General features: G+C 41.0%; 1 protein-coding gene and 1 long non-coding RNA gene across 3 annotated transcripts in view; one reads left to right on the forward strand and one right to left on the reverse strand.

Annotated features, from left to right (window-relative positions):
* The window catches only part of LOC124229936 (phospholipid scramblase 1-like), a 31,362-nt gene extending 25,650 nt beyond the window's left edge, over positions 1-5,712 (reverse strand). For both annotated transcript variants that reach the window (XM_046645512.1, XM_046645506.1), the window contains exon 1: positions 5,576-5,712. The gene's annotated coding sequence lies outside the window, so the exon portion shown is untranslated. The remainder of the gene's footprint in view (positions 1-5,575) is intronic.
* Positions 5,564-10,744, forward strand: LOC124229948 (uncharacterized). The gene is made up of 3 exons (XR_006886029.1): positions 5,564-5,701; positions 9,169-9,261; positions 10,631-10,744. It is a non-coding gene; the product is annotated as an uncharacterized LOC124229948 (long non-coding RNA).
* Positions 10,745-13,777: the final 3,033 nt, after the last annotated feature.

Consider the following 13,777-nt stretch of genomic DNA (forward strand, 5'->3'; position numbering starts at 1 on the left):
ATGGTCAAAGATTATACATTAAAAGTAACACCCATTACCTCACAATATGCCAAGAGAACCTTAACAGATATATAACATTAAAAGACTGAAGTTCTGGAGTAGAAATAAGTCGTATCCCTTAATTAATACACTGGACTAAACATCTCTGAAGAGTTTAACTATCCCCTGTTGCTCCTAGAACACCACTCTTCAATATGATTAGTTAAAAAAAAATTCTATGGCCTTCAGCCAATTTAACAGCAATTTTAAAGAACTATTGTTTCCATCATTCTCCCTTAGCCTACAATGGCAGAAAGGCACTCATTTCAAGGACAGATCCTGAGTAACACCCGGAGAAGGAACATGGGCAAGTTCTTCCATGTGGAGGGGACTTTAAAATTATTAAAATAATTTTTTTATTTTAAAAAAATTAAAATATTTTTAATTGAAAAACATTTTTTTCTTGTGTTTAGTTGTTTGAGCCTGGGAAGTCCCGTGCGAGTCGGAAAGAAAGGACATGCCAGAAAAAGAGGAAATTCATAAATGCCTCTATGCATCATATTAGGAACAGGTGAGGCTCGTCAGTGATGACACTTCGACCGTACTTCCCCAGTCCTGGCCAAATGAGCACCAACCACGCATACGAGAGTATTTCTCTTCCACGGCGTCAGAGAGCATTCCCTCCTTGCCCAGAAATCCAAGGAAGCAGAACTAGACAGACTCTGAAACAGCGCTCATTTGTTCATCTTTGCTCTTTTCCTCCCTATTTGGTTACGATATTTTGAGTCAAACTATAGGTTTGTGAAGATGAGTATCTGTTGGCAAAGCCACTGCAGAACAAAGTCTGGGTCCTCACTTTCTTGCAGGTTTTAGAATTCTAGCAATTACATGGCATCTCAAGCATGAAAAATGCTATGTCACAAGCTCTGGTGCAGAATGTTAAGTGACAGGTGTACCTGCAGGTGTGCCAAGTGGAATGAAGCATGTGTGGAATAATGATACCCACCATGTTCATCCCCGTACTCTCTTGCTTGCTGTCTTAAGGATCTTTTGATTTCCTCAAACTCAATGGGTTATTACAAGACATAACGTCACTCAGTTTTGAAAATGACTGGGCTGAGTCCTGGGTAAGTTAATTAGTGAATTAATTAACATAATAACTATTTTTTTTTTTGGTGAGGAAGATTGTTGCTGAGCTAAGATCTGTGCCAATCTTTCTCTATTTTGTATGTGGGATGCCACCACAGCATGGCTTGATGAGCAGTGTGTTGGTTTGATGCGGGGACAGCAAGCCGAAGAGTCGAGAGAAAGATTTCTTGGACTCTCAAGGTCTGGCAGTAGTGCTCTTTTATTTAGAGAATAGTATGGAATAGCATGGGGACAGGACCCATGGGCAGTCAAAGCTGCTGCTGCTGCCATGTGTTGAGGGTTAGGGCTAAATTTATAAGGCATGGGTATGTGACTTATTTTTACTGGAAAAAGAAAAGATGATGTAAAAAGTCATTAAATGGTTTCAGTGCAGATGGGGTCTGGTTATTGTGTGGTGATATAACTTTAGATATGAATCTGGTCATATAGATCCGCATGTAGGTGAGGAGGCCCTGGGCTTCTCTCCCTGGGGCAGCCCTAATTCACAGCATAAAAATCCATCGAGTCATATAGATCGGCATGTAGGCCAGGTCACCTTGGGCTTCTCTACCTGGGGCAGCCTTAATCCACATCAGGTTCACTTAGGATCCAAACCCATGAACCCCCAAGCGGAGCACATGAATTTAACCACTACACCACCTGGCCTGCCCTGACATGATACCTTTTTTTTTTAAGATTTTATTTTTTTCCTTTTTCTCCCCAAAGCCCCCCAGTACATAGTTGTATATTCTTCGTTGTGGGTCCTTCTAGTTGTGGCATGTGGGACGCTGCCTCAGCGTGGCTTGATGAGCAGTGCCATGTCCGCGCCCAGGATTCGAACCAACGAAACACTGGGCCGCCTGCAGCAGAGCGCGCGAACTCAACCACTCGGCCACGGGGCCAGCCCCCTGACATGATAACTTTTAAATAATGCCTTCCACAACTCTTAGTAGGAAACAAATCCAAGAAGACTTCCAAGAAAGAGAAAATCATATTTATCCTGTACTAAAAGAAAAAAAATCTCTAATAAAGTCATATTATATATTGCACTGTTGGAATCTTCATTACTTCAGGACAAACACAGATCTTCAAATTATAATCTGATTAACTCTGTTAGGTGAGAGCTTCTGAAGAGACTGAAGCATCATATGCTATATACATATAAGTATAGCTGTTAAAATTACTCTCTCAGGCACCATAAGTCCCCTGCTGCTCCGGGCTATTTGGTAATTATACACCTCCACCACCACAAAGAAAGGCAAGCGGTGCAGGTCATCCAGTTATGGCTCCACAATCAGATGACAGTGACACCCTCTCACCCATCTCTTGGGGGCCTGGAATTTCTCTCTTCTTGCTTCCAAAAAGTATTAATATAAAATCTGGAACCCACGGGGGAAGCATCCCTAATTTTGGAAGATCCTAAAACTACTATGCCTATAAACTAGGCATAAAGTCGATTTGGATTATTTACCCAAATTTACTTCTTAATCGCCTAAGAACAAAGCAGTTAACATTTTTCTCAGAGTCCTAAGATGGGGATATATGTTCTGAATTATTTTAGCACAAATGTTACTGCTCTAAAGACAATCCCAGAATTCTACGTCCCTACCTTCCCATGAGTAAGTGAGAATGAGACACTAGACCGGGGAGGAGGAACTGGGCACAGGATGTGGAGAAGCCAACGCTTGCTGAGCTAAGACACAAATTAGAAAATTTCCATGTTGTTCAGCTCATGAATGTAGGTCAATTTTGTGCATTTAAAAACATTGAGTTGACATCTAAGGACAAAAACATTTCATCTGATGAACTGTGGTTGTGGTAAAAGACAAGTAGACCACAAACAGATAAGTTTACACAAATAGGTGGGCCAAGATGGTGAGCATTCGAGTACACCAGTCCACCGGACAGGAAGGCTGTGGGCGGAGGTGGGGTGGCTGCGGCCAACGCATAAATGCAAACCGGGTAACGGGAGTCTTCCTGTAAAATCCACGCCTGTATTTCAGGTTCATGGAAACAAAACAAATACGCTCAGAACCATTTGGATAGCATTTTATCGTAAACCTTGGAGAAAAAAGTAGACATTACATCAACTGGGACGAATTGAGAGCGGGGTGGTCAAGTGGTCTACAAATCTAACAAGTAACCCAGGGACAAAGGAAACACAAACGAATCTTGACGTCCCTTATCATAGGCTGGTTGCTTTATACTCCTGAAAAGCCTCTGCTGACAACTCAGAGCCCCCTGACATGGATCCGTTGTTTCCTTTCCTCCTTATAAGTGAGGAAACAAGGCCCAGAGAATAAATGACCACTGAATGCTCAGAACAGCTGAACTACAAGGATTCAGGACTCAGGTCCTTTGCACTCATGTCCTTGATCCATTGAGGAAAAGAAAGACATTTTCCCAAATTGTCAAGTTTCTTTGAAACTTGTTAAAAAACTATCTTTATGATATCTTACGTAACATAGAAAGCATGGAATTTTAAATTTACTTGTGGCCATTTTGTTTTTACTAGGCCAGGCGAAAATTTTTTCTAAGTGCTTATTAAATTCAAAATTTGGAAAATGAAAAGCACAATTGTTAGTACTGAGTAACTACTGTGCTTCAGCTTTTTAAATTTAGCATTACTCAAGAAAGTGCAATACACACACATATATAAATGTATGTGTACATATATAAATATGTATGTACATATTCACTCAGTATAAAGCTTGTGCCTTTTTTCAAAGAAGGATTGAAGGCCTAGAGTATGCGAGGTACTGTAACAATCACTAGAACAGAAATGACAATTAACAATACATGATTACAATACTCTAAGTATGATGAATAATCATAATGATGCTTTAAGAAGGAGTTATGGGGCACTAATTTAGATGGGGGGGCTTGTCAAGAAAGAGATCTGAGAGCAGAAAGAAGTCTAAATTCAACCAACCAGGCCATGGAGGCGTGTGTGGTGTGTGTGGGGGTGTGGCGTGGTGGGGAGGCATTATAGCCAGAGGAGCAGAGGGGACTACACAGGTAGAAGTCCTGTGGCCAGAGGGAGCCTGACTCATTCAAGGGAACGGAGGTCTGTGTGTTAAAGAGCAAAGGAGGAAGAAATCATCAGACATGAGGTGGAGAGGTGTACAGGGGACAGTTCTTGCACCATCAATGTCTCTCCACCTGCTCTCCAGCTCTCGGAGGCCAGATCATTGCCTGTCTTGTCCAGGACAAGAGACTTAATCAGTGCTCGTTGATTCAACAATGTGTGTACAGTTTCTCTCCTTTCAGTTGGAAAGAACAGCTCCCTCAGATGCAAAGGCTGCTCAGTCCACAAGCAGCCACTTCACATGGCACTCCTCTACCCAGCTGTGGAAATCCACTCACTTCCCTTTTCACTTACTTTTTATTTCATTTCCTTCCACAAGGGTGTAAGGCAGCATTAAGAGAAAGTTCTGCTGTTAAGTAAGTTCAAGGAAGAAAAACTGGTACCTGAAATCACCTGACACTTCCTATGATGCAAGCGACACTTGTACTAACCATGTACCTCCTATTGCTAAACCTAGAACTGGGAAGTGGCCAGCCCACGCCTTCCAGTAATAACTCTGTAAATCAGATCACAGGAAACCAGATAGTGAGCTTGGGAAACTAGGAACTTTGTCACAAAGCAGGAAAAGTTAACTGAGTATTTTCTGCAGTGCCAGTCATGGCTCTAAACACATCACACTAATGCATGTCTTCCTGTAACTCACATGTCAACCTAACATATCTGACTGTAATTCTTGTAACTCATTCTAGTCGTTCCACAACTTCAGAGACAGGCGTGGAAGGGGTGTAGAAGAAGAAACCGGCGGGGAGCCCACAGATAGTAAGGAGCAGAGGGAGGAATCAACTCCGGCAGGTGGGCTCCCAAGCTGACACTCTTAGCTTCTCTGCTAGAAACCTACTGTATCTTCCCAATTCTGGTGTTCCACGGTGCCTCGCACAGTTTTGGGCTGCAGCCATACTCCTAGTTAATACTTACTGTTAGATGTTACAGCTAGCAGGCTCTAGTAAGCATCCCTTCTAATCCCCCCAACCTGCTGGCAGATACCCCCAGCCCAGGTTCTTGCCATGATGCAGCGCTGCTCTCTGCTGCGATAAGAGATGTACTAAGCAAAGTCGAGCCTGCAAGGCGGTTTCAGGCAGGACACACCTTGTCGCTGGGAAGGTCCCAGGACTGGACAGGGGTACCGCCGGCCCAGCTGGGACCCTAAGAGGAGCCCCGGCTCCACTTCCGGGGTCGCTCCCCGAGGCCAGCCCCATCCTCTACCCCGGGCGGCCTTGGGGGGGGGGGGGGGGGGGGGGGGGGGGGGGGGGGCCGGGGGGGGGTTCCACGAGCTTCCCCGGAATTGCCCCCACAGGAAACTCGGAGCGACCTCGGGCGAGCCCCCGGCTCCGGGTTTCGTTTCCGGATGGGGCGCGCACGAGCGGGCTCGCCTGCGCCTACCTGGTGCCCGCGCTCCGGCCGCGCCGCCCGCTGCTCCCCGCGGAGAGCCGCTCCGTCCTGGGTCGAGCGCAGCGACGCACTGGACGGCCGCAGCACCTGGCCCTGGGGAAATTACTAGCCGGGAAGGTGGGGTGGGGTTACCGGCCCTATAAGCCGGAGAACTTCCTCTTCCTCTCAGGGGGGCGTGGGCTGCTCGGAAGGGACAGGGGTCAAGCTCGTTTTTCCTTATGGTCCCTTTTCTCTTTCGCTTTCTTGCTGTCTCTGTCTCTGTCTCTCCACCAAACGATGTTAACCCCTTTTAAGAGTCAAACCGACCAGCTGTGTTTAGAGTGTTTAATTTTTCCAGGCCCTCGACTGGAACTGAAGGATTCAGTGATTTTTTTTTTCATTTAGTGTTTTTATTTACGAGAGGAACACAAGATCCTCCAAACAATAAAGGATAGTATGGAGGAAAGCGAATCTGACCTTCTGCACCCCTACATTTCTCCCCTTTACTTAACAGACATTTGGATGTTTACTAAGAGAGGTGAGGTGCCGGGAGAGAAGAGCATTGGAAGGGAACGGAATAGAGAAGGAAACAGAAAATAAGACGGAAAAAGGAAGGAGGAAACCAAGCCACTTTGGTTTAAATCCCGTCTCATCTCTGTGACTTTGTGCCAATTGCAATATCTGTGCCTGTTTTTTAATCTGTTAATGAGGGTAGTTAGTATCTACAAATAGGGTTTTTGTTTTTTTTTTAAGGAAGATTAGCCCTGAGCTAACTGCTGCCAATCCTCCTCTTTTTGCTGAGGAAGGCTGGCCCTGAGCTAACATCCTGCCTATCTTCCTCTACTTTATATGTGGGATGCCTGCCACAGCATGGCGTGCCAAGCGGTGCCATGTCCACACCCGGGATCCGAACCTGTGACCCGGGCCGCAGAAGCAGAATGTGCACGGTTAACCTCTGTGCCACCCGGCTGGCCCCTAAGCATAGGATTTTTATGAGGATTAGGAAGTTAAAATATACAAAAAGTTTTCTGTGATGCCTGCCACTAAGTAAGCACTCAATGAATATTGTTATGGATACGTGAGTAGATACACATGTACATAGTGGTTTTTTACATAAATAGGATTATTTTCTGCACACTGTTCTCTGATATGCTTTTCTCAGCTTACGATGCATTTTGGCAATCTCCTTGTCTTCAATACAGAACTGTATCGTTGATCGAACCTTCCAGGGGCAGTTTGTTTCCAGTTTCACAATTACAAATTATGCTCTGCTCATCATCCTTGCATCTTTCTGTACACACTATAGAAAACCTCTCTCTGTTCTTATGCCAATAAAGTTTGAAAATGCTTGTTTTACCGCATCTGGGTACTTCCTGAAGATCACTTCTATATGTTTGCTACTCTGATTGGCAAATGTTACCCTATTATTGTTTCTGTTAATTCTTATGTTAGTGATATTGAGTTAATTTTTCATCTGACTACTGAACATTTTACCATTTTGTTCTGTTATCTGTCTGATACTATTTAATACGGAGTTTTCTGTTGGATCAGGATTTTTTCCCCTTGCTGATTTGTTGTGCTCACTATATAATGTGGATTGAATCCCTCCTCTATTAAATAAGGTACAATTCTTTTGCCCAGTGGGTCTCTGGATTGTATGTTATTTAACGTTGTTTCCACAATACATATTTTTCTTTCTTTCTTTCTTTTTTTTTTTTTAAAGATTGGCACCTGAGCTAACATCTGTTACTAATCTTCTTCTTCTTTTTTTTTCTTCTTCTTCTTCTCCCCATTAGCCCCCCAGGACATAGCTGTATCTTCTAGTTGTAGGTCCTTCTGGCTGTGCTATGTGGGACGCTGCCTCAGCATGACCTGATGAGCAGCGCCATGACCACGCCCAGGATGGGAACCAACGAAACCCTGGGCCGCAGAATTGGAGTGTGCGAACTTAACCACTAGGGCACCGGGCAGCCCCCATCGTTTTAATTTTTAATCATTTTTTCCTATATTTTTCACTTTTGACTTCTGGGCTTTGCATCTTATTTCAGAAAGCCTGCTGTACCCCAGAACATCCGATATGATTTCTTCCTTGGCACTAATTTATTCCTAATTGCTGAAAGTTGGGATTTTCTAGTTATCTTTTCATTATTTATAGCTGTTTTGTGGTTCAGGAACATGCTGTGAATGGTTTCAATCTTTGAAATTTTTTGAGACTTACTTTATGGCCCTTCAGTATGCAGCCAATTTTGTACATATTTTATAATCACTTGAAAAATAAATGTACTCCTCAGCTGTTGCGTATGGTATTTTATTTTTTCTATTAAGTCAATTTCTTAATCATGCTGTTATTTAGCTGATATTTTGTTTACTTGTTCTATTAATTATTCAGAGGAACATTAAAATCTCCCACTCTAATTATAGATTTATCTTTTCTTGTTTTGACTTTTTCCCATATATTTTGTGGTTATGTGATTAGATAAAATCTACAAGTAGTTATATTATCCTGGTGAATTGAGCCTTTATCATTATAAAGTGTTCCTCTTTATTTCTAGGAATGCTTTCATTTTCTCCGAAATCGATGCTGTTCTTACAAGTTCAGAATTTTGCAACAATGTATATATCTTTCATCAAGGCCAAGAGGGGCCAGTCCCCTCTGTCTTCTTCCGTCCTCTGTGGTGGCGTTTACTTCTCTTTCATGTTACAAGGTGGTAACTCTATGAGCCCAGATTTTTGTGGAGGTCTTCTCTTGGCTTTTCCTTGTTGAAGGGGCCTGAAATTTATCTTGGGTTTAACACTTATGCAGTAGTCAAAGTAGATGCCCACGATCACCAGTGCCTATAGAAGCTTCTGGTTGGCATTTAGCTTCCTGCTTGCTGAACTTCTGATGCAGAAGTGGCAGGAAAACTGTACAGAACCAGTAACTTCCATTTTCAAAATTATTTTTCAATCTGTCCTCCCCAGTGAATGTTGTTTTTGAAAGCCAAGCATTTCTGTTCCATTTTAGACAGAAGGAATGTCCTACAGCTTGTGTAGGGTGGTGCATAGCTTTGCTGCGTTCTCTCCGTGGAGTAGTGGTTGAGGGTGGTGAATAGACTTCTGGATATAGGCTTTCAAGCACTCCTCATTTTAATTTCTAATTCTCAACTTTATCCCCCCCTTCATTTGGCATCACTGTCCTCAGTCTCTCTGGGATGCTGTGGAGGTAAATTAGATTTCTGTATTCTTATATCCCTCTATAAACACTTTATAACTTCCCATGTCTTACAAAATAGTTACCACATCTCTCTCTATTTTCTCAAATTTGTTGAAAATCTCTTTCTCTCGTGTACAGATCATATTTTTATTGTCCTTGTGATTTTTACAGCTTTGGGGTTTTTTGTTTGTTTTAACTGTTTTTGTTTTCATTTTATTATGATCTCTGGAGAAAAGTACCATCTTTAATTAGAAAATATTTGCGTATGAGATAAACTATTAGTTGCCTACTCAAAACTCAGCATCTGCTTTTACATGGTAAAATAGTGGTCCTCAAATTTTAGTGTGCATCAGAATCCCCTGAAATTCTTGTTAAAACTCCATTTGTGAAGCCCTACCTTTTTCTGACTCAGTAGGTAAAGATTGTTCCTGAGAATTGGCTTTTCTAGCAAGTTCCCATGTGATGCTGATGATGCTATTCTGTGAACCTGACTCAGAACCACTTGGTAAGGGAATCCTATTTTTCTCAGGTCTTGGCAAGCAATGGGTTCATGGAAGGAGCAGCCTAACCGAAAGGATGAATTTTCATTAGTAATCTCTGGTGATTAGTGATGTTGAGCATCTTTTCTATGCCTGTTGGCCCTTTGTATGTCTCCTTTGGAGAAATATCGATTCAGTTCCTCTGATCATTTTTTAATTGGATTGTTTTGAGGTTTTTTTCCTATTGAGTTATATGAGTTCTTTATATATTTTAGATATTAACCCCTTGTCAGATATATGTTTGCAAATATTTTCTCCCATTCTGTAGGTTGGCTTTTCGTTTTATTGATGGTTTGCTTTGCTTTGCAGGAGCTTTTTTAGTTTAATGTAGTCCCAGTACTTTTACTTTTGTTTCCTGTGCCTGTGATGTCATATCCAAGAAATCATTGCCAAGACCAACCTGACAAAGCTCTTCCTCTATGTTTTCTTCTAGGAGTTTTATGGTTTTTATGGTTTTGTGTCTTATGTTTAACTCTTTTATCACTTTTGGGTTGACTTTTGTGTATGGTGTAAGATAAAGGTCCAGTTTCATTCTTTTGGATGTGGGTATCCAATTGTCCCAGCACCGTTTATTGAAGAGACAAATCTATCCCTTCCTGCCGGAGTCCATGGCCAGGTCTAAAATATCTCTGGATATTTTTAAGTCACAAATTAAAATTCCTCAGTTTAGTATCGCACAAACCCATTTTATGTTCCATCATGTGTGTTATATTTGTCTAAATGTTTTAAAATTCTAAAACCACAGTTTATATATTTTTCTTTTTTCTTTTCTTAAGATTGGCACCTGAGCTAGCAACTATTGCCAATCTTCTTTTATTTTCCTTCTTCTTCTCCCAAAGCCCCCCAGGATATAGTTGTATATTCTAGCTGTGAGTGCCTCTGGTTGTGCTGTGTGGGACGCCGCCTCAGCACGGCCTGATGAGCGGTGCCATATCCATGCCCAGGATCTGAACTGGCAAAATCCTGGGCTGCCAAAGTGGAGTGCACGAACTTAACCATTTGGCCATGGGGCTGGCCCCTATATTTTTCTAATGAAGTAAAATTTCTTTTAAAAAATCATACTTGTTATTTGAATGTTGTAAATTCTCAGGCCCTGACATGTTTAAAGCCAAATAAGGTAAATTATTTTTACTGGAAAGTCTTTTAAATATTAGAAATTAGTGCTAACTTGCAAAATCAAGGTAATCTACATATTTTTTCCTACATGTTTCAAAAATATTACTCTGGACAGAGTAATATATGCAATTATAAGTACATAATTTTTAATAGCTGTAAATATCTGATGATTTCTCACAGATGGTCCTTAATGAATGCTGAACAATTTATCTTTTCCAGAGTATTCCTTGAGTAACAAGAAATTTGACAGAGAGTTTCTCTCTGGAACTCTGGAAGAGTTGAGACTGTTCAAGGAAATTTGAGTACTGATGCTGGTCACCTCCGCTATCCCAGGTATGGCCTTGCTAGGATTGAATTTGGTCCAAAAATTAGGTGTGTTTGATGTAAAGAATCTCTTACATATAAATACCTAAGTTATTAAAGTGAGTTCTTTCTCAATGGCAATGTAAGCCCAAGTGTAAAGGGTAGTGGCAGAGCATGAGGCTGGTATCCTTAACTCTGCCACAGTCTTCTGTGAATGGAGAGCTGGGAACCAGGGCTGAGGCTAAGACATCAAATGACACGTGTCTGTATAGCTTAGAAATGTCTTTTCAATTTCTAAGCATTTTTTGTCTAACCTTTCATTGGAGTATTTTTTTTTTTTTTTGCTTTATTTTCAGTATGAAATTAGTTTTTGAAATATTTGTCCAAAGATACTTTGTTTTACAATTTGGTGACTGTTTCACACGTGCATCAGAACAATACCTGCCCTTCATTTGTTGGTCACAGGGCAGTAGTTCTCAAAGTGTGGGCAAAACGATTGCCTATATTACTAAGATGTTATTTGCCTTTTTCACTCTTTCTCAAATGAGTGCACGGTGGAAATTTCCAGAGGCTTGTGATATGTGCTGATGACATCACCACTCTGCTAGCTAATGAAAGGTGAGCTTGTGTTTTTTGTTTTAACAATTTCTTAGTTTTCATTTTTAATACGGTAAATATCACTAGATAAAACCCACATAAACAAAAGTGCTTGGAGTTTTCACTTAATCTGCCTTCTACTATGACATTTTCGGAGTCCTTAAATAGCTGCTCTAGGGGCCGGCCCGGTGGTGCAGTGGTTAAGTTCACACGTTCCGCTTCAGCGGCCTGGGGTTCGCTGGTTTGGATCCCGGGTGCAGACTTGACACCGCTTTGCACGCTATGCTATGGGAGGCGTCCCACATGTAAAGTGGAGGAAGATAGGCATGGATGTTAGCTCAGGGCCAGTCTTCCTCAGCAAAAAGAGGAGGATTGGCAGCAGATGTCGGCTCATGGCTAATCTTCCTCAAAAAAAAATAAATAAAAGCTGCTCCTTGTCCAGTCCAGGTTTTATAGCTACAGGAAGCGGGACAGACAGGGCAGACAGGGTGCAGTGTGTTTACTGCATCTTACCTGGACCTGGAGTCTTTGGTTCTTTTTTTGAATTCTCCTATTCTTTTCATGTTATACTGCATATTGTATATGTTCATGTATGTATGAACGTTATGAACTGTGCATAATGTGAGGTATTTAGTTGGAATTAATTATAATTACAGATATGTTAAATATTTGACATTTGTAGGCAGTTGTTCTTTGATAATCCTTTTTTATGTAAATTCCATAAAAAGCAAAAAGAGATACAGTGAACTTACTAGATCATTTTAAAAATATTTTAAATTTGTTTCCCAATAAACCTCAGATTTCCTAGGCAATATTTCTAAGGGTTCCTTGATACAAATGCTAGTTAAAATCCGTACATGGAGATGTCCTCTCTATAATCCCCACACTGAAAAAAAATGCAATACAAGTATATTTTTATTTTAGGAAAAACATTAATTGTAAATATATGATATAAAGTCTTCGGTATCAACTAGATATCAAACTTTCTGAATTCAAAGATTCTCTATCAGAGTTTAAACTTTACTTCAGGATAAGTTAGGAATGTTAATGACAGACACAAATAGAAATAATACATCACTTCAAATTTTTATATTAATGTTCCATTCTTACAAATCTCCAAACACAAGAGGTTCTTGAGGTTCTTGGCTACAGGTTAATGAGCAGTCAGAGTCCTTACAAAGGTTAAGAGATTAGAAATGCCATAAAGGAAAATGTAGGCATATTTTTATCTATAAAACAGCAGGTGAGTATGTCTTGCATGCCAGGCTTTAATTTGAGTGCTATATTGAGTAGATATACGTATACTTATCTAATTCTCTGTGTTTCAGGTTAAACTTTACCATGATTTTATGGATGATGCATGTTTGCACAGAGTTAAGGATGTGACCACAGCTCGTAGAATTGAAGCCAAGCTGTCTTCCTCCAGGGCCAGTGTTCTTAGGCATTGTGATATGTTGCTTCTTGGCTCCGATGACATTAGTATATCCATTTATGAGACTTAGCAACTCAACTTTCCTCTTGTTTTACTAGGGAAAGTAGCCATGATTCCAACATATAATACTCTTGATTTAATTGAGTTTCAAGATGTGTTCATTTGAAAGACTCGTTCTGCAACAAAATATAAAAAGAAGTCCTCTTTCATGATGCCAGTTGGGAAAATAATTTCTACGTGAGATAAATGTAGTCCACCATCTTGGCACAGCTGCTGTGCCTTTTCTTAGCCACATGGGGCACGTCACACAGAAAGGGAAGGAAAAGATAGGGCAGATCGGTCAGCGGACACCTTAATCTCTGTTATGGCCCAGCATCATTAGCTCCTCCACCTTCACTCTCAAAAAGAAAAACCTTTCTAAGTTGATGACCCCGTTCATACATGGATACACACACACACACATACACACACACAAAGGTATATAAAGATGTGTAGCTATTTACAGCTACATTCACTGAACTAATTGGTTAATGGGCCATGACAAAGTTTCAAACTTCTTAACATTCACTAGTTGTTCACAAACACCTAAATATGATACATGTGCATTGTTGACTTAGCACTGACTCAAGGGTAAACTCTGCAAAAAAATGCTATGTACCAGCTCCAGCACTCTGCCTCAGTTTCCTCATCTGTTGTCTCATCTCTTGAGTGGAGATAAAAATATTTTATATGGAGTCAAATTAGTTAATGTATGGTGCTTGGTATATTGCCTAATACATAGTAACAACTAGCTATCAAACTACTCGGTGTGTGTTAGCTTTGTCATCATTATTATCTACCAGGGGTAGATAATGTACTTTGATTCATTGCTAATGTATTCTTTCTTTCTGACCCTTCTCATTTTTCACTAAGGTCGTGTTATGGAGTAAGGTTTGCCAGATTAAATGAGCAGTTTGTACCAGTGGGGAGAAGTCCAGCTAACTAGACAAACTAGGAGGAGAATTTATCACCGTGGAAGGCTGAGCACAATGCAC

The sequence above is a fragment of the Equus quagga genome, chromosome 1 (genome assembly GCF_021613505.1).
Source record: "Equus quagga isolate Etosha38 chromosome 1, UCLA_HA_Equagga_1.0, whole genome shotgun sequence".
Taxonomy (NCBI): domain Eukaryota; kingdom Metazoa; phylum Chordata; class Mammalia; order Perissodactyla; family Equidae; genus Equus; species Equus quagga.